The following is a 24,871-nucleotide window of genomic DNA, read 5'->3' as shown; positions in this document are numbered from 1 at the left end:
TTTATAAAAGATGGCTTGAAAAGTACACAAAAAAATGAAAGCATATGTTCCTCAGCTTTTCCGGCATAAAGATCATGCAGCCATTTTCCCTTTCCAAAATGAACACCCTGAAACACAGCGCCTAGGTGTCCCTGCAGTAGCGTGAGTGCACTATACAAAAACAAGTTCACATCATGCCACAAAAAAGGAAAAAAAGGAATTCTTATGTGGTCAGCCCAGACTAAAGGAAGTGGCGGAGCACTGATTATAATGTCGTCAGATCTGATTATAAGAACCAAGGTTTGTCCCAAATTATGAGCAGTGAAAGCAGCTTTCCATGAAAGCCCCAAGTGCTAGGTTATTATAAAGGCAGTTTTTCGTGGTGTGGAGATGAAGCTGGTCAACAGAAAGCTTAAGATAGATCGAAAGGGGGAAAAAGCATTCCTGAGAAGTTTTCCAGAAAAATGAGGTGTGCCCAAAAATCAGAGGAGTCATATTTTGTGTCTGGAGGCCGGCTGATCAAAGCAAGAACAGTGTGCAGGCTTTGCAACAAATAGGAGTTGAGTGGCATTATAGGCTGGCATTGGTAGCACACACATAGGGGCACTTCTAAAATGTGATCCTGAGATTCTTCAAAAATAGCATCAGCTTGAGAGACACTGGGGGGATCTTAGTTCTCCAATGTAAAGAAAGACCTTAACAAAAACTTCTACTAAATACTCATAATCCAAACAACGAGCCTTTGCTGTTACCCGTGAATTTCACATCCTGCCTGCCTCTGAAGCTAAGCCAATAGATTTCTACTTACTTTGTAAGGACTTACCATCCCATTATGCAGTCTAAATGTGCTCAATTCTAGTCTGATGTTGACTGTCAGAGCCAGGTTGTCTTTGCTGAGGAATCACTCTTTCTGCCTCCTGAGAATATCAATCGGTTGTCTTTCATGCTCTTAACTGCCCTACCAGAGACAGAACTGATCAAACTATTCGATACTAGTTGCTGCATGGGTCCCCCTGACAGGGCCATTCTTCTTGTATTATCTCTTATCAGAGAACTAGACTCTCTCATCACCTCTCAGATTAAAGCATCTTCCACAGCCATGTCACTGCCCAAGCCGGGCCCACTACCCTTAAAAGAGGTTGTGGTCTTGCAATCCCCCAAAAGACTTTTAGATCAAGTAATGTCTCTACCCGATTCCCAAAGTCTCTTCCCTGCAAAACCTCTGGAACAAACAGTAACATGCAGCTGTTATCTCACTTTGCATCCACAGCATCTTTGATCCTTTCCAGGAAGGGTTTTTATTGGGGAGAAGCATGGAAATGTACCCAGGACAAAGGTGACTAGATCTGGTATTGGAGCGAGAATACTGACATAATGTAATGTAATGCGCCTATACACGTGTGTGTCTCAAGGCGCAACAAGGCAAGGGGATGGGTGAGGGGGAACGCTCCTACTAGGTCTTGTACATACGGATTGTGCAAGTGCAGGGATTTATAGCGCACTCGTTTTCTTTTTATGTTTTCTTTTTTGCGCAGATCCGGGATTCGAACCAGTGTTGCTCAGCGTGGTCTTGCTTCCAAGACCTGCACGTTGCCACTGAGCTATCCTCCCTTCACAGACATAGAAATATCTAACATATTTATATGTTTATAAAAGATGGCTTTAAAAGTACACAAACCATAGAAAGGTAGGCATACAAATATATAAATGCTTACATACATTCATATCTTTTCTCTATTTGTGTAACTTATTATGGTTTGTGTACTTTTCAGGCCATGCCTATCATGGAAGCCACGCCCCCTAATGAGGGGCCCCCCCTCAATTTCTTTCCCCAGTTAAAGCACTGACAGGTCCCATTACCGAATGCAGAAGAGATCTTAGCTCAGTACATGACTATTTGGCATATGAAGAATTAGAATTGGGGAGTGATCCCACTAAATTGATTCAAACCATCATTCAAGAGCCATTAACGGGTGCCCTGAAAGGAAATTGGCTTATTCGGTGTATAGTTAAATACCTTGATGTTAGACATCCTTTGATACTGTTCATGTATGGTTTACCAAAAATTTGCAAAGATTTGGTATATCCACCAGGGTGCCTCACTGTTAGCCAATCTGTGGGCCTCATTACACGGTAGGCGGTAAGGGTTTACCGGTACTGGTATTTTACCGGTACTGGTAAACCCTTACCGCCTTACTACGAGGTCCCTTTGCGGGTTGGGGAATTTAACGCCTGCTTTTTGCAGGCGTTAAAAACGAACCCGCAAAGGGACCAGGGAGCTAATTACGGTACCGCAATTCGCGGTGCCGTAATTAGCACCTTCCCCATTCCCATTATGCCCTATGGGGCAAAAATGGGAATGGGGAAGGGCAATGGGGGAAGGGGGAATTACCGCCCCACCAACCTTGGAATAGGGCAGTAATTCCCCTTTCCACCAAGGCGGTGCCGGTATTTTACCGGCATGGACCAAGGTGCTAAAAGCACCTTGGTCCACCACCATCCGTGTAATGAGGCCCTGTGTGTTTGAATCCCGGCTTGACTCATTTCTACAGCGGGTAGTCCTATATGGTCAAATAAACATTTGGGGCTTGATTTACAAAGGTGTTTTACAATGGCACAATCCCACTGAAAAACGCTTTTTAAGCCAGGCCCCAGAAGCTAAGAGCATATCAGAATTAGTGACCACGTAGCCGTTTGGTGACATCGGATGTACCTAATTTATAAACTCCTGCTCTGCATGAAGAAGCATCATAAGCAGGGACTGCCTTCATGCAGGCAAACATCATCCCTGATGGTAACCATGAGTTCTTTATTTCATTGTTGCAGTTTGTGTGCACATATAATACTTTGTATTTTGAGCAGGGCTATTCGAGACAAAAGATTGGAACTGGCAATGGGTTCACACCTGGTACCTGGTTTTGTTAAATTGTTTATGCAAACATGTGAAACTGTGGTCATACTTCGGAATGACTTTGGGCTACAGCGCAGGGCAATGTTGCCCATGTGCATTGTAGATAATGTCAACATGTGGGTGAACATCATTCTATCAAATTCACCGTAGATGTGGGTGGACCCAATATTATTTTTTAGATGCAAACATTCAGGACAAAGCAGTGGTTTATGAATGTTCCCTGCTTTACGGCCACACCCATTGCAATTCCTTTGTTATGATTTGCATCACATTATCCTATGTTACTTCAAAGAGCATTCACCTTTTCACCATTTGTACTAGTCAGGAGAAGAGCATCTTCTGATCTACTATTCAAACATGGCAGTAGGAAATTGACAGAACAATTAAAGCTAGAGGATCCATTACTAGAGTTTTACGATCAAGCAAGAAAGCCCGCAAAGAAGGATGAGAGGGCTACACACTGGGGTTTTTGTACAAACGTATATAGTCCGATCTGTGGACAGCAGTGGTGGACTGACCTGTAAGGAACTCTGAAGATTTACCAGTAGGCCTCTGCACCCTGGTCCTCTTTTGTGTGGTATTTCCAAATTTTCTCATAGGAAAAGTCTTGCTGAAAATGTACAATATGGGGCCACTTCGAACAATATTTCCAGGGCCTCTTTTTGGTTCCCAGTAATTATATCCAGGGTCTCTTTTGGTTCCCAGTCATTATTCCCATGGCCTCTTTTGGTTCCCAGTAATTATATCCAGGGCCTCTTTTGGTTCCCAGTCCACCCGTGGTGGGCAGATAACATCTGTTCCATGTAAATAAGCAACCACCTTAGTTTGCATATCAGTGACAAGACCATTTACACAACCTACTTGTGAGAGCAGGCCCTCTTGATGACGTTGATACACAGTCTACGTGAATATTTGTACATCCTTCGTGTTCAGTTTGTAAGAACGGATTGACTGCATCTGCTGTTTCCCATCCACACATGGGAACATCAATCCATTTTAGGCTCTTCGCTCATTTTCCAACGTAACTACTTTTGTCATAAATATGCTTAAATGTTTGTGCGGCCCGGTACATGAAGGTGAAGCATCTTGTACAATTAAGAAACGAGTGATTGAACAGGTGTTCTCTATTAGAAAGAATGATCCCAAATCATCTGTGGAACCCGCCATTTTAGTATGAATAGTCACACCATGATACAACTGAGGCTCCTGGTGTTTGATTATATTCCTAAGGTTTCGGTTACATGTTATTTTAACGAATCACAAAACAAATTATTTTTTAACAAACCCAAAATGTCTTTAAAAAAAGAACGGATTTGTTTTCATTGTTTTTGGGGGGGTTTCGCCTTTAAGCCCTCTCTTTTTTTATTTATACTTTTCCACCACCCCCAAAACTACTATTCCCTTTCCCAACTACACATATATAGTTTAAGAAAATGTGTTATTTTCTTTTTAGGTGTTTTGGGTTCGTTGAAAATTCCATTTGTTGTTTTCAATTTGACAAAATCCCTGCATATCTAAGGATCCCTCAGTGGTGGCAACATCCATACAATGGATCAGAGAGACTGCTTTTGAATTTGTTTTATGTCCTCTATACATCTGAGTGGTATGAACAAGTGGATTAATTACAATTGTTTTATTTGACTATCACATTGTTGTGGGACAATGTCCAGGAAATGTAGTTGTTTAGTTTGTCTATTGTTTTGTGATGACGTCTACAGGTAAAAAGGCGTTCTTTCAAAATGTAGCAATTTCCCACCATTCAACAGGAGAATAAGATATTTGTTTGTAGAATCCATGCGTGATTGTCATTGTTTTTTTTACTGGCGCATTTTGTTCATGTTAAAGCATATTTCTGTAGCTTACAATTGTGTCTTGTTATGTTTGCATTAACAGAGCAATGGATGAAGGGGAGTGCATTTCGCCACAGCATGTTGTATCGAATTATCAATTAAGTGACTATAATAAATCGCAAGTCATTAACCATTCAAGAATCGCTAATTCACTTTTAACATGGTGGTGGATTCTTATAATGACACTTGATTGGGCCTGATTGAGGTTAAAGGTTATAAGGTGGTGGTCCGACCAAGGACATGCCAAATTTGAAGTGATGACTGAGTTACAGTTCAGGTCTGCTATCCAATCTAGGAGGCGTCCTTTTATATGTGTAGGGTCCTGGATGCAGTTTGAGAAGCCTAGTGCTGATTTCGTATTAGCAAGGGATAGTGCTGTTTATGTCTAGCGGGTAATTAAGACTAAAATTGAAATCAACCATGATAATGGTTTGGGATTTTGGTTTAGAATTGGATGAGAGGAGCTGGGTTATGTCGTTTTCAAAGGTGAGTACAAGCCCTGGTGGTCTGTATATCAGGTGGATGTTCACAGTAGTGGTTGGGTCAAAGCCATTTTTACAGATAGTAGTTCCCCTGAAGCAATAGGTGTGTTAGAAGTTTCTCTCATATGCAGGGTATTTCTAGCTATAATGGCTACACCTCCCCTCTTGGCAACTCGTCTGTCCATTCTGCAAATTGAGTAGTCGTTTGGTACATCTAGGGAAATGGATGGGCCTGCTGCTGCATGGAGCGACAATTCGGTGATGGCTAGGAAGTCAAGGTTATGTGATGTGATGATGTCCGCAATATCTAGTGCATGGGCTGGTAGAGACCTAGCGTTGATAAGGGCACCCTGGATGTTATGGTTAGGTACACTTTTCCTCATGCTAAATGTCACTGAGTGGGTGATGCTCTGATTAAGTGCACTTACTCAGATTGAGTCAGTGTCGAACCTAGGAGTGAGACCAGGAGTATTAGACAGTAAATCAAGCTTGCCTTTGGGATTAGTAGTGTGGTATTTTTTAGATGTTACCCAGGTACAAGTCGTTCTGATTAAAAGGAGTAGGTTCCTTCTTACGAAAGCTAGGTCAGTGGTGCTAATGGTGTCTCTTTGGAGCTTGGTTCTAGAAGCTAATCTATTGTTTCTCTCAGTAAGTGGGCATGGGCAGTTGCCACTATATGAGGCTTCTGAATTCTATTTTTATAGCTGGTTATTTCTGCTGTTGCACCTTAGCCGTGTCTCAAGATTATATTTATAAGCTGGTTGGAAGATCCCAGTTGGCTGGATGAAGCTTCAGTCCAGATGGTGGAGGGGCATGGATAGGCATCGCCCTAGTGTAATCCTAGTCTGGGTCATTGCAACAGTCACATAATTGTAATGTTTCATTAGGGAGGCAGTGTTTTTTGGGGGTAACAGAATAACTGCTGTTTCTGCCACACTGCCAAACTACAAGTTTGATCTTGAAATGGAGGATTTTCCTCCAGCATCATACTGGAGGTAAATCTGCTATCGTAAGGCAAAATATCACTGGAATTACGAAAATTATATTTTTTCTTATTTAATTTCTATTGATTCAAAATGTTCAAAAGAGTAGTAAACCAGTTTTGTGGGAGTATTTTGTTCCGATTTGTAAAGATTTAGAAATCTGTTTTCAACTATTTAAAATTCGAAGGCTAGGCCTGTCAGGTGTTTTTGTCTCTAAATTAGATGATCCTACTTATAAAGGCTGCCAAGATACCATCTGTGGCTTTTCCTGAATAATCCTACCATGTTTTCCTCTTGCACACTGTCTAGCAGAGTATTGTACAGGCGCCGTGCCCTATGTTTTACGATTTCTCTCTTACTTCATTTGCATCTCCAGATTGCAGGTGCAGAACAATACAGTTGCATAACAAACAGCTCCGAAACAGCGGACATGAAAGGATTGAACAAAGGGTCAACAATTTCCACTGAAGAAGTGTGCCAAGGTGGTCCTGAAAGGGGTGTGTGGGTTGGGGAGGTCGCTGCAGAAAAAGCCAGCAATTCTTTCTGGCCTGGCTATTAAAGGGTTGCTGGAAAAGGTTCAGCAATAGTCAGCGGGTGATGCGAATGTGTTTCCCTGAACCTCTGCCGGCCTTGAGCCCTGTCGTGTGGCAGGCTGTGGGGGTTTGGGCTTCTGCCTGCACGGAAGGGGACTTGCAGTGAGCTGTGACTTTAGAGGGTGTTTGGGTGGTGGTTGGGGGAAAGGTGGAGAAGGAGTGGCTAGAGCGCCAGCAGCACTCCAGGACACCCACTTGTTGCCAGGTAAAGACTAAGCCCCTCCAGCTTGTTTGTTTGGGAGGCGACGGACCCCCCTACCCTCAGAAGTAGGCAGAAGGCAGACATTGCACCAGGCCTCCCAGCCCCTTTTCTGGTGGGTAGCACCCGTCCCTGTGACTTCCTTCAGTGAGGGGGGAGCAGGGAGCATCTTGTGCACCATTACTGGGCCAGAAGTGGGCGTTCTCTTCCCCCACACCTCCTTACAAAGAGCTTTCATTATTGGTTGGTTTTTTGGAGCTAAGGGGTGAGTTTCTGTGGCATCGCACTCGGGAATGGGGTGGGTGGTAGTGTAAGTTGGGCACCTCAGGGTAGTTTGTCGTAGGGAGGAGAGGAGAAGGGGAAACAAAAGAAAAACATAGGTTTAGCTTTCGGTGCAGGGTGTCTGGGTGTAGCAGGTGGGGTTCCCATGGGTGAGGGTCAGGAAAGAGTGGTGTAGGAGGGTGCAAGTATGTTTTGGATGAAGTGGAGAGGAAGCAGTATGGAAGGAAGGGCTAAGGGTCTGGGTGCCAGTACAGTGGGTGGGACAAACAACGCAAGGGGTACAGGACAGCCCCAGTGAGTGTGGATAGGGGTTGGGAGTGGATGGAGGGAAACCAACATCCAACGTTGTCCAGGTAGGAGCTGGGCAGCTCCCATGATTTTGGCAGTGGAGGTGAGTGATGTTCCCCCAGGTAAGGTGGCAGAAAGGGGGACGATGGAGGGACGCCCTTTCCCAGTGAAGCAGAGGGAGGGGCCAGGACAGCTTCCCCCTCCAGGGACAGCATCAGGTCATGGATGGTGGTGTACACAGAACAAAGCAAACGGGAATGATGAGCGGGATGAGGTGGGTCGGTGGTGGAGTGGATGACGGGCAGTTGAGGGAAACGGTGGAGAACATGGGTATGGCAGTAAGAATGGGGTTTTTGGGCCCAAATGGTGGAGGATTAGAAAGGGGGAGCTGGCGGGGGAAGAGTGGGGCAATAGTACTTGGGGAATGGGGAACTGTGGGGGCACAAAGTGAGAGGGACGTTATAAGGAGGAGCGGTGGCCCTAGCATTTCATTAAAATAAATAATTAAACATAAACATACATATTTAAAATAAAGTAGAACGGGTCGAGGGGTAGGGCAGCTGGGGGCAGTAAATGTTGTTATTGCGGCATCATCCTGCGGGAGATGGTGCAGAGAGATGTGGGAGCCGGAAGGCGAAGATGACCTCAAGGAGAGGAATTTCGGTGTCAATCGGTGAGTAATCGGTGAGTAAGCATGGGGGCAAATGGTGTTGAAGGGGAGAAGGGGCGGGCAGGAGCTTGCAGGTGGGGGTCAAGAGGGGGTTGAGAGTGACAGGGGTGGAAGTGGCAGAAAGGGGTGCTGAGTAGGATCTTAAATATACAAGTTACAACTTCACCATGAGGGGAAGTCTCTTTAGGAGGACAGTTCCTAGTGGACCCTCAAAGATTGGACAAAACTGTTTTGGGAAGGTACAAATTACTAGGCAGGCGATAGGTGGCAGGCTATGGAAGAGGGTGGGTGATAGAGCTGTGTCAATACAGTTAGGAGTTCTGTGGGTGTGCGTGTCGGCACCCACGTATGGGTACAGAGTTTGAGTGCTGTAGGGTTTATAGCAAAGGGGGTGTTAGCGCTGTGGGCAGGTTGGAGCATGGAAACAGAGGGTGCACCAGACAGCACCTGGTTACTGGGTGGCAGGAGCTGTGGTGTTTGGGTAAGGTGACAAGAAGGGTTTGGGGCAGTGTGCAAGTAGGAAGGAGTGGAGCTGGTACGTATGATGGCACGCATGAAGGAGCAGGGTACTGAGGCTGGTACAAAGGGTCATTACCAAGGGCGGGAGCAAGGGGGTATAAACTGAGTGCAAGTGCAGTGCGTGCATCGGATGGCACCCAGTTTACGGGACCCCAGCCAACTGCTAGGGCATCGCAACAAGGGGTGGAGAAGGAGCAGAACTCAGTGACTAAAGGATTCCAGCGAAAGACGGAGCTCATAAGCGGCAGAAGATTGGAAGGGGGGGAGACATGTATCACCACCCCCCATGGCAATATGGGGAGAGAGGGGCTTTATTTTGACTAAATAGGGGGAATACCGGAAGGGCATTGGGAGAGGTGGAGCGAGTATGTGTGGACGTATTTAGAGTTTTGGAGTGACTGTTGGGGGATCATCTCACCAGTGGGGTTAGCAGAGAATTTTGTACAATGGGAACAAAGATTTTTATTCCATAAGAGAGGAGTAGAACAGGTGTTTCCTTTATTAGATGATTATGGTCCCGGCCAGGTAGTAACGGTATGGGGCAAGCATGTTGTTTTTCGGTCGAGTTCAAGGCGGAGCAAGGGAGTGGCCGATCTACAAGGGAGAAAAAGGATGGGCAGGCCATGGTGTGTGCACATAGGATCAGGGAGATGTGGACATCAATTATGTGTTCTAGTTTTCTTTGGCGACCTCCAAGTAAGGATGTGGTACTAGATTTGGGGGTCAGCATGGTTACAGCATACAACGTATTTGCCAGAAGGGCACGAAATATGAAGGTGGCCATCTAGGGAGTATGATGGGCCGTAGGTACAGTTGATGTCTTGCACTAGGTTTTCAACATCAGGGAGGAAGATGGTGGGGAAGTGTTGGGGGACAGCAACAGGATGGTGCAGTTTTTGAAGGGCTTAGCAGAGAGGGTGCAGGCCCCCCCTGGGGATATTGAGAATAGGGCCAGCCAAAATGTCAAGAGGGGTGATAAGCTGACAGTAGGGCTTAGAGGGAGGGGGTGAGTGCCCCTTAATATCTGGATAGTTAGGTCAGTTGAAATGCCAAAAAGGGATATGAGATGACAGTTTGGGGAGGTTTGGGGCAGGATTTTAAATAAAGGTTTGATGACCATATTCTTAAGCCATGTAACCAATCTCTTAAGCCTGTAAAACTTGTAACCATATTCTTAAGCCATGCGCCCAGATGCCTGAGGCTTAGGTGCGCAATACAAATGTATTAATAAATAAATAAATAAAACGACCAGGAGCTAAAATCATCCCCATGGTGTCAGGCATCCCTCAGTGGTCAGGGGCTACGGCTGGGGAACCACGAGCGAGTACTCAGGGCACTGCAAATATAACCTCCACATCAGATGAAAATTGTAATTTGTGCCTATTATGTATGATCCGTTGGGTTTGAATGTGTTCTATATGTGCTTATTATTCTTTAACATCATTCTCAAATACACAAAGGTAAGGTCACACATGTATGTTTGTAAGGCACGAGTGGACCGGAGGAGACAGAAGTAGCTCCCAGTAGCTGTTGGTTTGAGGTTAACTAGGGTCTCTTAGGCCAGAAACAGGAGCAAAATAGCTTGCAGCAATTTTGAATGTTGGCGGGAGGGTTGGAGGTCTGTGGGAGCATTGGGGGTGGAGTGTGCAAGTTACGTGAAGGTCATTATTTTGCGTATAAGCTGAGGTGAGAGTAGCAGGTAATGGAAGAGGGCTGTAGGAAAATGGAAGGAGAGGTGAACAAAGGGAAGTGTACAACTAGTGATAGAGGGATTGGCCAGGGTGGCCAGGGTGTCTATCCCTAGCATTGGTGTCAAGCTTTCATTCATTAACCATGAGTTGGTCAGCGGGAGGGGAGCTTGAGTTGAAGAAGGGGACATGAAATATCTAAAAGTTGGTCCGGGGGAAGGGTACATTGTAGATACTGGTATGACAGAGAGCACTTGGGCAGATTGGGATGGGTGATGTTTAAGGCAAGCAACATGGATGTACCCGTCAGGGGGGTTAGGGTGCCGGAATGAGGTTGTCAGCAGTTTTGGGGCGTTGCAGGAAGGATTGAAGGAGACTTTGGTGTGGAGACAAGCATCGGGATGGCAGAACGCATTGGTGTAGAGCACAGGTGGCATCAGAGAAGAGGAGTTGGGAATTTGCGGGGCAGCGGGAGAGGAAAAAAGGGGGGACAGTGGAAATGGGAGTAATAAGGGGCACTTATTACATGCTTCCCCCCCACTCCCCTCCCAATGGCAATACATTTCCTTAGACGCTATTTCAAGTTACTTTGAAAATAAGTGTGGGAGGTAATGGTAAAAACATGTGTTTATTCAAATATCTTACATTGTTTTAATGTGACCTAATTTTAGCCAATGCAGCATTTGCTATGTAATCCATGCTGCAAATGTCCCCTGCCATCCAAACTCATTATTTTGTGAGGTTTTACAATAATACAAACTCTGTCCGTTTCATTTTAAATAAAGATTGCAGGCAGGCGCCTGGTCTATGCTCACCTAACTACTGAAGAACACCTGGGTGCAATTTTCCACATTTCCACCACCAAGTTGAATATTGAGGAGTAAAACATTGCCGAAATCCACTTTACATGCCTCTCGCAAGTAACGATTGAAAGAGGTATTCACAATGGATTCCTATGGAGTCTGCTTGGTTTTACCATGTGGTATTTTCAAGCGGATTCCATAGGAATCCATAGCATTAGCGCCAGCGTGAAAATCCATGCTGGCGGTAAGGAGGCCACATTTATCCAGTTGTGCAGGAAATAGAGGTGGATATGGTATGTCTGCCCCACTCCCCAATTCCATGTGGAAAAGGCACAAATATGAGGTCTATAGGTAAATGTTACAGAATCAGTGTTTTCTGACACTTTTACTGATCCACTTTGCCTGCAAAAGACCGCCCATATGTTTTCGCTGTGACCTCGGGCACTTAGTCCTCCTGTCCGGTTTGCCCCACTGATTGAAATGTGTATAATTTGTCAAGATTTTTTCATACTGCTCACTAGCTATTCTGAATCTCTGTGAGCATGACCTTTTGATCACTGACCTCTCCCTGAAATCGTTTAAAGGACTGATGAGGAATGGTGTGTAAGCTCTGTTAGCACGTTCATAGCAAGAACTATTTTGCTTGTTGTTCCTCTTGCCCTTCTGTATGTGTGTCTAGATTCATTTGTGTTGCCTCGTAACAGAGTACTTCCCCTTAAAGTTGAGTATTATAACAATGGTGCTGAAGAGATCATCCTACTCATTAGAAGTCAGCTGGTATCCCGCCAGTATTACCAGTGGGATACCGACAAACTGCCCTTACCGTCTCCACCACGCCCAATATCCCGGTATTACCAGGGTATTACATGTGGCGGAGAGCTGGTAAATTACCATTCCCATAGGACTCGATGGGATGGAATTACTGGTTCCAGTGATTCAGGCTTTTCTTTGCCCGTAGGGGGCCGAACTACCATCAGGTCAGACCTGCCAGTAGATCACTGTCCCCACCGACACGCTTGAAGTGTTGTGGTCTGGAAAAAATGCCAGAGCTGGAATAACCAGCCTTTTTTCCAGCCTTTTCCCATACCGGCACACTTGTAATGAGGTCCCATATGTTGAGTAAAGGTACTGAAACTAATGTTCTGCCGTTATCCACACCCCTTATACTGCAAGTGCAGGACCCTGTGTAATGACCCAGCTGTGCTGTGTTACTGCACCCTAAAGTATTTGTACCTGTTTGTGGGGGACTGACTCACTACTGTTGTCAAGTTGAGCCTGCGGATCAAAGTTGAAGGAATGTTCATGGTTTAAATAGTCCAGCAGAGAGTACAAAAGTATACTCTTATGGGTTGAACGTTGAAGCGGCTTTTATGCAGGAAACACATTTCTCTGAACAAGCAGCCTTAAAGTTAAGACATGATATCATGATGGGTATCACGCATGCCCGCAAAGACCTTTCATGAGGGTAAGACTTTCCTTCCAACCTCTCAGTGTAGGGATGGAGTCACAGCTACACACTCAGTGGTTAAGTGAAAAGGTCTGAGTCAGCCAATAGACACACTCCCTGTTGTAAGGAAGGAAGCAACCGTGATCTGGTTACTACATGCATCACCAACCTTCCCTCCCACCCTTCTCCTTACCTCGAGAGAAAGGGAGATACCTGGTATGGGGACGACAGGGTGGAAAACCTACTCCACACTTCATTGAGTCCGAAAGTGAGGAAAATGTAAAAGGGCCAGGAGTAAAGAATGAAGAAATTACCTTTCGAAGTGCAAAACAAAACCTGGCATCCATAGAAGTAACAAGTTCCAGATGAGCACCAAACAATCCGGTAAGTACAAAAGTAACCAATATTTCCAGTACAGGAGCCAATCCAGGGAAATAAGAGTCCAAAACACCAAAGCCAAATTGTGTTATGGTAAGCTAAGTAACCATACCTCGCGTCACCACCTTGCACTGCTAAGCCTAACACCCAGGACAACAGGTGGGGGAGGGAAATGAGGGAAGGGGCAGGAACCATGGAGGCGGAGGGGCAGGTGAACAGGGGAAGATGTTGGGCATGCCTTAAATCTAATGCAGGCCGCAGTGTTTCTCATGCTCCTTGATTGAATCCTTGAAAGCACTTCAAAGCTTCTCCCCCTGCACAGGGGTGTGTTGCAGTATTTGCAGAGTACTGTTGTCTTGAAAAGATATGGATCAACAGTCTCTTTTATGGTTTGCAAGGCAGCTTGTGATATCTTCTGCCCTACAGGAGTAGCCTGTGTGGTGGCAGGAGCGGATGAGGAAGATGAGGTAGAGGAAGGCAGCCTACTACTTCCTGTGAAGGAACAGCCTTTCTCAGAGCACCCAGGTGGTTTGAGCAGGTGTGTGGGTGCATGGAGGTGGTATCAAATGAGTACTGCCTGTGTTGTCCATGTCTGAGTATGATTCCACACTCAATGCATTCAACATTGGCAGCTTGAGGTTTTGGTATCCCTCGTACGGTCTTAAAGACCCACCACACCCATGATTCTCTCTGGGTGCTGGTGGTATGCATTTCCTCTATCTCATCTTCCTGGTCCTCTTGATCCTCCTCTGCATCATTGTGCTTGTTCCCCTGTCCAGGTCCTCCAGCTGCTGGTGGTGTTGGTCGTGGTGGCCCACAGGGAGGAGGGATGGCCATGGCTGATGTCATTTTTTAAGTTAAATAGCAGGTGTGCCAATACTCTTCCAAGCAGGTGCTCTCTCCTGGATTGCAGATGGAGAATGACTAAGAATGGGTGTAGGAGCTGTGCAAGGGTTAACTTTTAACTTTAAACTTCCTAGATCGGAAAAAAATGCGCTTTCAAAATATCCACAAAGCATGTACCCGTTCCCGGACTGGTCATCACTCCATACGCATGGTCCCTTGATGCTGTCTGGGAATCAGGGAAGTCCGCCATGACATTAGATGTTTGCGGAAAGTCGGCGGACATAAAAAGGTATAAGAAGTTACAGAAAATTGATAGAAGTGTAAAGAATGTTGTTAGGAAGTGGGATATGGCACAGTTTCCACTTGAAACATCCTAGGCTGTCCGGAAATGCAGTTTAAATATGTAGTAAATTAAGGGTGGGGTCTGGTCAAAACCTGTGAAATTCATTGTAAAAACATTGTTAAAGGGACGTTATGGGTAAGTTGCAATAATAAAAACCTATGAAATTCAGTGAAAAAACATTGTTAAAGGGTCCTTATGGTTAATTTGCACTAATAAAAACCTATGAAATTCTGTGAACAATCTTTGTTAAAGGGCTGTTATGGTTACAAGTAAAACCAAAAACCCTCAGAAATTCACCAGTCATGGTAAGCTAAGTAACCATAGCTCGCGTCACCACCGTGCACTGCTAAGACTAACATCCAGGACATCAAAGAAGACATCACAATGTCATTGATGACATCACATATGAAATTAATTTTTATGAAAAGTCCCTACAATGGGTTCTGTTTACAATTGTTTACAATATTGGTAACAAGATGTCAGAGGTGATCGGGATACCTATCATGAACTCCTTAATGTATAAAAAAATGTACTCATCTAAACAAAACATTATATTGGAGAGTTGTTGTTAATACAGTGACATAAACATACATACACATAGACAATGGCTGCAGCATGCACCATAGAAATGCAATATTTTTAATCTGGTCATTTCGGCTAGTAAAATAATGAATACTAACCTTTAAGAGTTTGAGTAATGCTAAACATGGAATAGTTAGATGACAAATCAAGGCTTTCTACATACTTGTGTTAGTACAAATCATACATAGGAAGACCCACAATACATAACAATCAGAGGCACCTACAGGCAAACTAAAGTAAGGAAGAAATAAACAACATCACCAGAAAATGTCATTAACATTAAAGTTCATCATCATGTATACAAATGAATCGTGTGTTTGAGGCCTGCTTATTTCCCGATATATGTGCACCATGAGCTGAGACCAAACCCTAAGGAAAGTACTTTAAGAACATACAAGAAGATTAATATCTAGATTTAAAGCACCTTTTCAATTTTCACACTCTGTCAGTGAACAAAGCAACCTGGCCTAGATATGACAGTGAACAAAAACAAGTGGCGCAGATATGTGATGTCATCAGTGCTGTCGTTAATGACATTTGTGATGTCATATTTGATGCCCTGGATTCCTGGGTGTTAGTCTTAGCAGTGCACGGTGGTGGTTCGGGTTATGGTTGCTTAGCTTACCATAACTGGCGAATTTCTTGGGGGTTTAGGTTTTACTTGTAACAATTAGTGCAACTTAACTATAACGTCTCTTTAAAAAAGTTTTTTCACTAAATAGAATATATTGTTAGCTGTGTATTTATTTCCAAAGTCAGGGATATAATGTTACATGGCAACATAATTTGGTAGCACCACCAAAACAGGTAAAAATGGCAATGTTCTATAATGCTGTGCAACAGATCCCAAAGCCCATAATGAAAAGAGTTGTTTACATGTGTTCAGCTCCATCCTCACAGGCCTTCTCATTACAGAAGAAGTCAATTTTTCCGACTTCTTTGACGGTATTGACACATGTGTCCACTCAGATAACAGAGCCCTCCCTGATCATTACATCCATGGCTATAGACTTAGGGAAAGGGTTGGGACTCACAGAGTTGGCTGTTAGACTCATGCAACTAAAGTCTACCAATGCAATGATTGTCTCTTGACATCGCTTCTTGCATATTTTGGTTTGTTCTGTTTTTTCATGAGAAATCAAGAAGATGATACAGACGATATTCTTTTCTCAACTTTCTTTCATCAATTTTTCATGGCCGCAGATTGATGGCGATTGGGAAGAGCAGACGTAGCGTATTTGCACCCTCCGAGTTCATGTATGGAATTCTGGAGCTCTCTGTAGGGGCATATTTTATTCCAGGGACATCAAGGGAGCATTAAGGGCAGCGTGCCTTTAGCAAAAGCATTTTTGGAGATTAAAAAGCTTCTTGCAAGCCTCCTTGTGTCGCTCGTTGCTTTGATTGAGCAGATCAGCTTTTCATAGGCCAACGAACAACACAGCTGATTTCCAAAATCAACATTTGGGTCAGTGGACCAGTTCTTTCAGTGTACAACCTACTTTACTCCTTAAACTGTACGAGTGCATACTCTGTGCAGTACCAGCAGCTGTCTCACTTTGCCAATGGTAATACGTGATGCATTACAAGACAGCCGCAGAGCGCAATTGCACTCTATTAGACCACAGAATAAAGGCACGCGAATAACCTTTGCTCCACCTGGATAGGTACACATTACTGTCACTTGATAACAAAAGCAGAGCGTGTCATCAAAACAATTAGCAGCAATCAAAACTAGTCGAATGTAGTTTGTATGGAAACCGGGGAAAATAAAAAAAGTTATCTAGTCACAAATAACTTTTAGTGAAATCAATATGTTGCCCCAGGATCAGAATGAGATAGCAGTTTCCGGTATGGTTATCTTTTTAAACGCAAATGAAAAGGGACAAAAATGCTTATCCGTACAGGAGAGGCCATGGCTGTAGGACTGAATTGTGTTGTTGCCCCTTCAAGGGCTGCATGCACGTTGCACTCTGCCGCATGCAGTATAAATAAAGGGGGCTTAGAGCGACCAGGGAGCCCAAACCACACGGACGTGTCAGAGTGAGGGGGCTCACGGACACCTGCTGCTGTGCGGGAACAACCCCAACAGTGGCGATGAAGCGGGACTGCATCCTGGGCCGGGCGGTGATATCGGCTGTGATTTATTTTTATTTTTATAACATCATTCACCGTCAGAAAGTGCCAAAGGAGAGGGTGCAGACCACCCGCTCGGTGGCATTTTTGTGACAGGGCCTAGGAAGGTTGCGGCTTCAATCCTGAAGTAATTAGAGGCCATCCAGGGCCAATTTTTGGAACGCTAAGCAGCAGAAGGCTGCTTTTACCATAAAATGTGGTTTTGATCAAAACTTTGCAGATTTTCGTCGTGGTTTCACTGAGTGAATGGTGGATCCAGGAGAGGCCTGCTAAGCTTGTGGGATAGACTCTGGGCCCACCTGCTCAATTTTTGGGACTCTCACCCACATGGGTGAAACTAACACTGTGCATTTGGTGATGACGTCCTCCTGGCAACATAGAGTGGACACTCTGGGATTCAACTGGTCGAGAAGTTTGTGACTTCTACCCAGCCTGCAAGAGAAGGGGCATGAGTTGCGGCCTTTGTGTTCCAAGACAAGGGTGCTCGTATGCTCAGTGCCATGGATGGTGATGGGACAGGCGGCGCCTCAACGGCAAGTAGATCAAGGTCAGCCTCAGGCGCAAGCCGACCAAGCACCGGTCCAACCCCCAGTGCAGCCCCCTCCATTGCCGGCTCAACCTCAAGTACAACCCCCTGCAGTGGCTGTTCAACCTCCAGCGCAGACTCCTGCATTGCCTGCTCAACCTCAAGCACAGCCACTAGTCCAACCTCCAGCACAGCCCCCTGCAATGGCTGCACCACAACAACCAAGAGCAAGACCTCCAGGTGCGCTACCACCAATGCCTGAGTTTGATATCTCAGGTGCACCTTCAAGCCTGAGGCCACGCTGGAAGATGTGGATGGATAGACTGGAAATGTATTTCAGGGCCACGATGGAGACTAATGATGACAGCAAGCTGGCCACCCTGCTGTACTGTGCCGGTCCGGCGGTGCACCCGGTATTTTTGTCTCTTCAACCACGTGATGTAACCTATGCTGCGGCCAAAGACGCTCTCCATGACTACTTTCTCCCCCTTGCAAATGCAGACTATGAGAGGTTCCTCATGGGGCAGCATGCCAGAAAGATGATGAGACACTAAACACTTTCTACAGGAGTTTGAGAAGGCTGGCGGTGCCATGTGCATGGGTTGACACAGAGACTATGATCAGGAACCAGCTGATCCAGAGGTGCACGTCTGGAAAATTGAGACGACAAGTCCTGAGGGAATCCGGCATCACCCTTCCACGCATCCTGGAGCTGGAGCAGTGCCAGGAGGTTTCTGATCTGTGTAAATCCTGCATGGAGGCTGGAGTGTGCCCCAGCAAATCGGAAGATGTCTGTGCGGTGGGACGTGGTAGAGGAGCCAGACGCTGGGGGGTGAGTTAACAAGAGAAGGGGTCGGCCCCAGTCAACTCATGCTCCAAGTGTGGGTATGACCTACCCCATCCTGCGGAGTGCCCAGTGGTGGGGAAGACGTGTGGCAGGTGTGGGGGTGCCAACCACTATGCAAGGATGTGCAGAGCCACTACCCCCGTGGTGGTCCCTCGATGCCCGGTGAGGGCTGGGTTCTTCTGGCCCCATCCAATGTCGCTCAAGTTGATCAGGCCGAAGACAATCCAGCCCAGGAAGAGGAAGAGGAGGAGGAGGAAGAAAATGTCTTCTTTGTCTCCAGCGTGGGAGTGTCAAGGGCAAAGACAAGGAGACAACCTCGTTGCCAGGTGCTTGTGAACAACTCCTCTATTCCCGTTCTGGTGGACACTGATGCATCGGTGAATGTCATAGCCCGAGAGCACTACGACGCCATGGTGTGTCCGCCCAGCCTGACCTCACCCAAGGCTCGCATATTCACCTTTGGAGGCTCGGATCCTATCCCGCTTGACGGAGCGTTCATTGCAGACGTGAAACATGGTGGGTAAGCAATTAGGGCCCGGTTCTACGTGACTCCAGTCAGCAGCCACACCTTGCTGAGTTGTGCAGCGGAAGAGGCATTGGGCATTGTCACCTTTGCGTATTCTGTATATGTTGATGACACTCAGGTACTTCTGGAGAAATATGCAGCTCTCTTTGAAGGGACTGGGCGAATGGCTGGTGAGCCGGTGAAGTTGCATAAAGATGACTCGGTTCAGCTTATTGCCCTCAAACACTGACATGTCCCATTTCATCTAAGAGAACTCGTGGACAAGGAGCTGGACAATTTGGTCAGGTTGGACATAATCGAAAAAGTGGAAGGCCAGACACCATGGGTGTCTCCGATTGTGGTAGCTCGAAAGCCGAAAAAACCTGACTCTGTTTGCATCTGTGTGGACATGCACCTGTCTAATAAGGCTATTAAGAGGGAGAGACACCTGATGCCCACAATTGATGACATCATTACAGAACTACAGGGTGCCTGGTTCTTCTCGAAGCTGGACCTCTGTGCAGGGTACCATCAGATGGTGCTACACCCCTAATCGAGGTACATAACAACTTTCCCCACCCACATGGGCCTCTACAGATATAAAAGGCTGAGCTTGGGGGTGTCATCAGCGGCCGAAGTATTTCAAAATTTCATCAGTGGGTGCTGGCAGACCTAGACGGCATACTAAACATCAGTGATAACATTCTTGTGTTTGCTAAGTCGGAGCCGGAACACCTTGCTAGGCTGGCTAGGACCTTTGAATGCCTCCAGTAGTTGGGCTTGACTCTGCACCGAGACAAGTGCGAGTTCCTGAGGACTACCAGTTCTTTGGGTTTGCCTTCAGGGTGGATGGGGTATCTCCTGGTCCGCGCAAGGTTAAGGATATCGTGGAGGCCGGGGACCCTGAGACGTCTCGGAAGTGAGGAGTTTCCTTGGAATGGTCACATACTGTGGCCGTTTCATCAGGAACCTAGCATCACGATCGGAGCCCCTCAGGGCCCTCAATAAAAAGGGCATGGCCTGGCAGTGGGGACCACTCGAGCAGGCAGCCTTTGATGACATTAAAGGAGCCCTCACGGCGGAAGACATAATGGCATTTTTCAATCACGCGCTGGAGTCCGAGATAGTGGTGGACGCTAGTCCGTTTGGCCTGGGGGCAGTTCTGACACAGATAGACACTAACCAAGAAGTTCGCCCCATCGCGTATGCCAGCAAAGCACTATCAGAGACTGAACAACAGTATTCCCAAATCGAGTGGGAGGCTCTGGCCGTGCTGTGGGGCTGCCGCCATTTTAGACTCTATGTCCTGGGACGACCTGTGACAGTGGTTACAGATCATAAAACGCTGCTACCCATACTGGCGGGGTCATCGTCCAAACCTCTGGCCAGAATAGAACGCTGGATGCTGGCCCTGCTAGAATATGGGGTGTCGCTGGTGTACAGGCCAGGAAGCAACAATGCAGCAGACTATCTCTCAAGACACCCGCGAGAGGGATCTGGCGAGTTGCCATCCAACTGTGCCGAGGAGGCTGACGAACATGTACAACTCGTGGCGGAGTCCGCAACACCCAACTCTGCGCCGGTGAAAGAACTCGAACAGGCATCGGGGGAGGACGACTGTTTCCGGATACTCGAGGCGGCCATTCAGCAGGACTCATGGCGGTTGGTCATAGATTCTCTGGGATCCAGAACCCAGGAGGCCAAGTCCACACTTGAACAACTGTGGAGAGTGAGGGGGGAGCTGACCTTTTCTGAGAATGGCCTGTTGCTAAGAGGAGACCGCATAGTCATCCCCCAAAGTCGGACCCAGCAGATGATCATGCTGGCCCATCAAGGACACCAGGGCGCGGCAAAGACAAAGGCATGACTACGCCAGAAGGTCTGGTTCCCGGACCTTGAGCGGAGGGTGGAAGAATTTGTGGCGACCTGCGTGTGGTGCCAGGCGGCGTCCCCTGCCCAGAGGGAGCCTGAAATTGAGACAATGCAGAGAGGGACCAAACCGTGGCAAGTGGTCCACGCAGACTTTGGGTCCACATCAACGGCCAGCCACTAATCGGTGGTGGTAGACAAGTTGTCCTGCTATCCGGAGGTGGAGTTCATCGAGTCAGTGGCTTTCGACAAAGTGATGTTACTGATTGAAAAGATCTTTGCCACTCATGGACTGCCCAAAGTGCTATGCTCTGATAACGAACCACCTTTCCAGGGTGAGAATTCCGCTGGGCTGATGGAGGAGTACGGGTGCACCACCACAAAGTAACCAATGGGGAGGCAGGGAGAATGATGCTGGTGCTCAACAAGGTATTTCACGTTGCCCAAGGGGAAGGCAAATGCCTGGAAAGTTCTTGAGAGGATACCGCACCACTCCACACACTTCCACGGTGCCCATGAGACCTGCTGCCTGAAATTGGTGAGCGGGACCCCGATGTGATTGACAATGAAGAAGTGGAGCAGGAGCGCCGTGCGACAACGGCGCACGAAAACCTACAGAGAGGACTGAGACCACAGAGATTGGCGTCTGGGGACGAAGTGCTGGTGAGGAACCGACACCCTCAAAAAAAGCTGTCTTGGACCTACGAGCCGGAACCCTTGAACGTGGTGGCGGTAAATGGGTCAATGGTGACGGCATCTGATAGAAACACCTCAGTGACATGAAATGCTAGCTTCTTCAAGCGGCTGGGAGAATCGAGGACTGAGCCGGTGCCCAGTGGGCAAGTGGCGGAGGTACCGGACAAGGGAGGTGGCTCCATGTGCCTGCTAGGCTCCTCAGCCCGCAAGCTGGCTGGCGAAGGGACTCCGAGCAGAGACGCTGGCAGGAGGTACCCCAGAGGACTGGGAGAGGGAAACCTGCCCGTCTCATCGATTACGTGTTGGAATAAGACTGTGAGTGGGAGTCCTGAATGTCCCGGGGAGCCGGGTGGCTTCTATTAAAGGGGCTCCTGGGTTTTGTGTACGGTGGAGTTGATTGTAGTTCATTGTGTGATAGTTAGTTATCCTGTTTTCCTTTGTTCTGTTTTGTTATGAAAAAGGAGGAGTGTGATGTTGCCCCTTTAAGGGCTACACGCAAGCGGCAGAGTGACTTTGCACTCCGCCGCGTGCAGTATAAATAAAGCGGGCGTTCCCGGCCGCTTAGAGTGACCGGGGAGCCCGAACCACACAGACGTGTCCGAGTGAGGTCTGTGGAGTGAGGGGGCTCACGGACACCCGCTGCTGTGCGGGAACAACCACAACAAATGGCACTGAGAAATATTGGGTCACCGAAGCTACAGTAATTGAAGAGTGCTTCTCATCACAAGGGTCCACTTTTTAGTAAAAAGTAAGCAGAAAACATCAGCAATGCTTTCTAAGTAGGTTTTTTGAAAAACGTTTTTATCTACAGTCCTTTGTAAACCAAATCTGTATTTAGGATATGGGTACTTGGTCAACAGGAAGCAATGCAATATGTATAACCAGGTCCTTATTCAAATATTTCATAATTGATACAGACTTTGTGTTGCTGGGTTCAGTCCAGTTCTGTCGCCAATGCTGTTTAATGGCGACTACAGACATTGGCTGAATATGGCAACTAGAATCAGTAGGCGGTTGTATATAATATAAAACAGGAACTTTTCCTTAAACTTTGTGATTTTGTTTCCCTTCCACCTCCAATGCACAACCTACTGAAAAGTGTGCACTTACTGCCGCTGACATCTGAAATCCTACCTAGAGAAGACTATGAAAGAATAGCCTACTATAGTTCCATTAATTAGCTCCTTCTGTCATAGGGCCTCATTCCAAGATTGGAGGTAGCCATGGTGCTATTTGCGCCATGGCTGCCTCCAATACAGGGTCCGGCACCGGTGTTGTTCAATGGGGACTTACCGGTCCATTCCGACCCTGGAGGGACCGGTAAGTCTCCATTGAACAAACCAATCCCCATTCCCATTGAGCCCCCATAGGGCCCCATAGGGCTCAATGGGAATGGGGAGGGCGCTAATAACGGGCTCGCAAATAGCAAGCCTGTTCTTTGCGCCCTGGTCCCGTAAAGGACGTGTGGTCGAACACACGTCCCTTACGGTTCCCCGCTAAGGGACCTCGGAATTGGGCAGTAGGGGATTACCGGCACCGGTCTCCTTACCGGTCACCGGTCCTCTGGTGGTAATCCCTTACTGCCCACCTCGGAATGACCCCCATAGTGCGATCCAAAAGGAAAATGAAAATGTTGGGCATTAAAGTGTTAAAACTCTCCAACCTTGACCTGCTGAAGCATTTGGGCACCCTGACTGGTGAGGCCATGGAGGACATGCTTAGACATAGATTTACTTTGGTGCCTTCATCACATGCAGGTGGAAATTCCAGCAGTGACTCTGGTCCCAACAGACATCTCCCATCCCAAAAAATGGACTCTTCCTAGGACTGTGGGTGACAGGTCAGTGCAGGTAAGCATATGACCCTCCTTGTATTTTGCACGACACTGCAGCTGGAGGCCACTTCTTTCTCTTAGGACTGTGGGAAGGGTCCTCCCATTTGCATCCATTTCTGCCTCTACTTTTGTAGCCTCATCTATTCTGAGCCACAACAATCTCAGATCTGCCCACCATCAGTGAATAAAGTAATGTGAATGAATGCACCAGTACCCAAATATCAAAGTGCTGCTGTCCACTTCTTCATTGTATATCTGCTGGTAGAAAGACCGCTTCAAAAGTGGGATCACGCATTAAAGTCGTCCTCCAGCCTACGCAACCCAGCCACATCTGTTATAGAGATGTGCCTTTGCGCATGCTTAATCACTGCCTGGTCACAACAACCAAAATGCATATTCAAATGAGTTTAATTCACACATTTATTCACATATCTAAACACTGCATGGCTACAACTGCACCAATGCGTAATCACATGTGTTTAATTCATATTTAATCACTGCTTTGCCACAACAGTTTGCAAATTAGCCAAAAGAATACCCATTCAACAGGCAGAAGATATTTGATTGTCCTCACATGCTGATGCTCGTGGCTTCTCTTTTATCATTAATTGCCAAAAGACTAATTCTTTGGGGCTAAAGTAACGCACCAGGTGCTGGGTACTCCTCTGTCGCCTCTCCCCCTCACACTCAGGACATTGCCAAGAAGTCCCACTTTCAACTCTTCCTTCTCAAAGGAATTCTCCCTTTTCTCACTTTCCCCCAGAAGCTCAATGTTACCAGGGCCCTGGTTCTCTCTTGGCTTGACAAGTGCAATAGCCTTCTCCTGAATCTACCTTCTTACACCTTACGACCCCTCCAGCTAAACCAGAATAGGGCAGCAGATTTATCATTGGCCTTAAGCCCCAGGGACCGCATCTCTCCTGCCCTAAAAACTCTTCACTGGCTCCCGGTTGCTGAACAGATTTACTTCAAATCCCCCTGCATCATTCACAAGGCTGTCTGGGGCCTGGGACCATGCTACCTGCAACCTTCTCTTCATAAATTCTAGACCTCTGCAGGCCTCTGGCACCAACTTTCTGTGTGTAAAGCGTTTTGCTAAACAGAGGGCCGGAGGCCGATCTCTTTCTCTCCCTTTTATAGAACAGCATCCCCCCTCCTCTTCGTGTTGAGCAGGACTTCCTCAAATCCCCAAAGCTCATCAAGAGTTTCCTCTTCACCGCCTCCTTCCCCTCGTCCCTTCTCTGCTAATCTCACAGTCCCTGTGATTGGTGGCCATGGCCTTTATGTATCCCTTCGCAGACCTGGCCTCCCATACCCAATCGCCACAGCCTCTGCCTACCTCTCAGCGCTTGCCCGGCACCCACTGGCCTCAATCGTGTAGGCTTGCACTTTCTATCCAATGCAGCTCCAGGCAGCATAGCACTTACCATACTATGTACTTCATCTGCTGCTCACCCACGAGCACGGACATTCCAGCACTTACCCCCAGCTCCCAGTTCCCCTCTTCTCGCTGCACTTGCACGTTCTGAATACTCACAATGCATAGTAGGTCCGTCTTTTACTTCCACTCTAATCATTTTTTTCAATCAGATGTTCCCTCCCTGTTGCCCTGTGGGTG

The 24,871-nt window shown here is 46.9% G+C and overlaps 1 protein-coding gene across 1 annotated transcript in view; it reads right to left on the bottom strand.

Annotated features, from left to right (window-relative positions):
• Window positions 1–24,871, bottom strand: part of FNDC1 (fibronectin type III domain containing 1) — a 962,270-nt gene that overhangs the window by 428,712 nt on the left and 508,687 nt on the right. The window lies entirely within an intron of this gene.

Source organism: Ambystoma mexicanum, chromosome 4p, assembly GCF_040938575.1.
Source record: "Ambystoma mexicanum isolate Mex_15411 chromosome 4p, UKY_AmexF1_1, whole genome shotgun sequence".
Taxonomy (NCBI): domain Eukaryota; kingdom Metazoa; phylum Chordata; class Amphibia; order Caudata; family Ambystomatidae; genus Ambystoma; species Ambystoma mexicanum.
The sequence above is the reverse complement of the archived record's forward strand: the minus strand, read 5'-3'. Positions and strand labels throughout refer to the sequence as shown.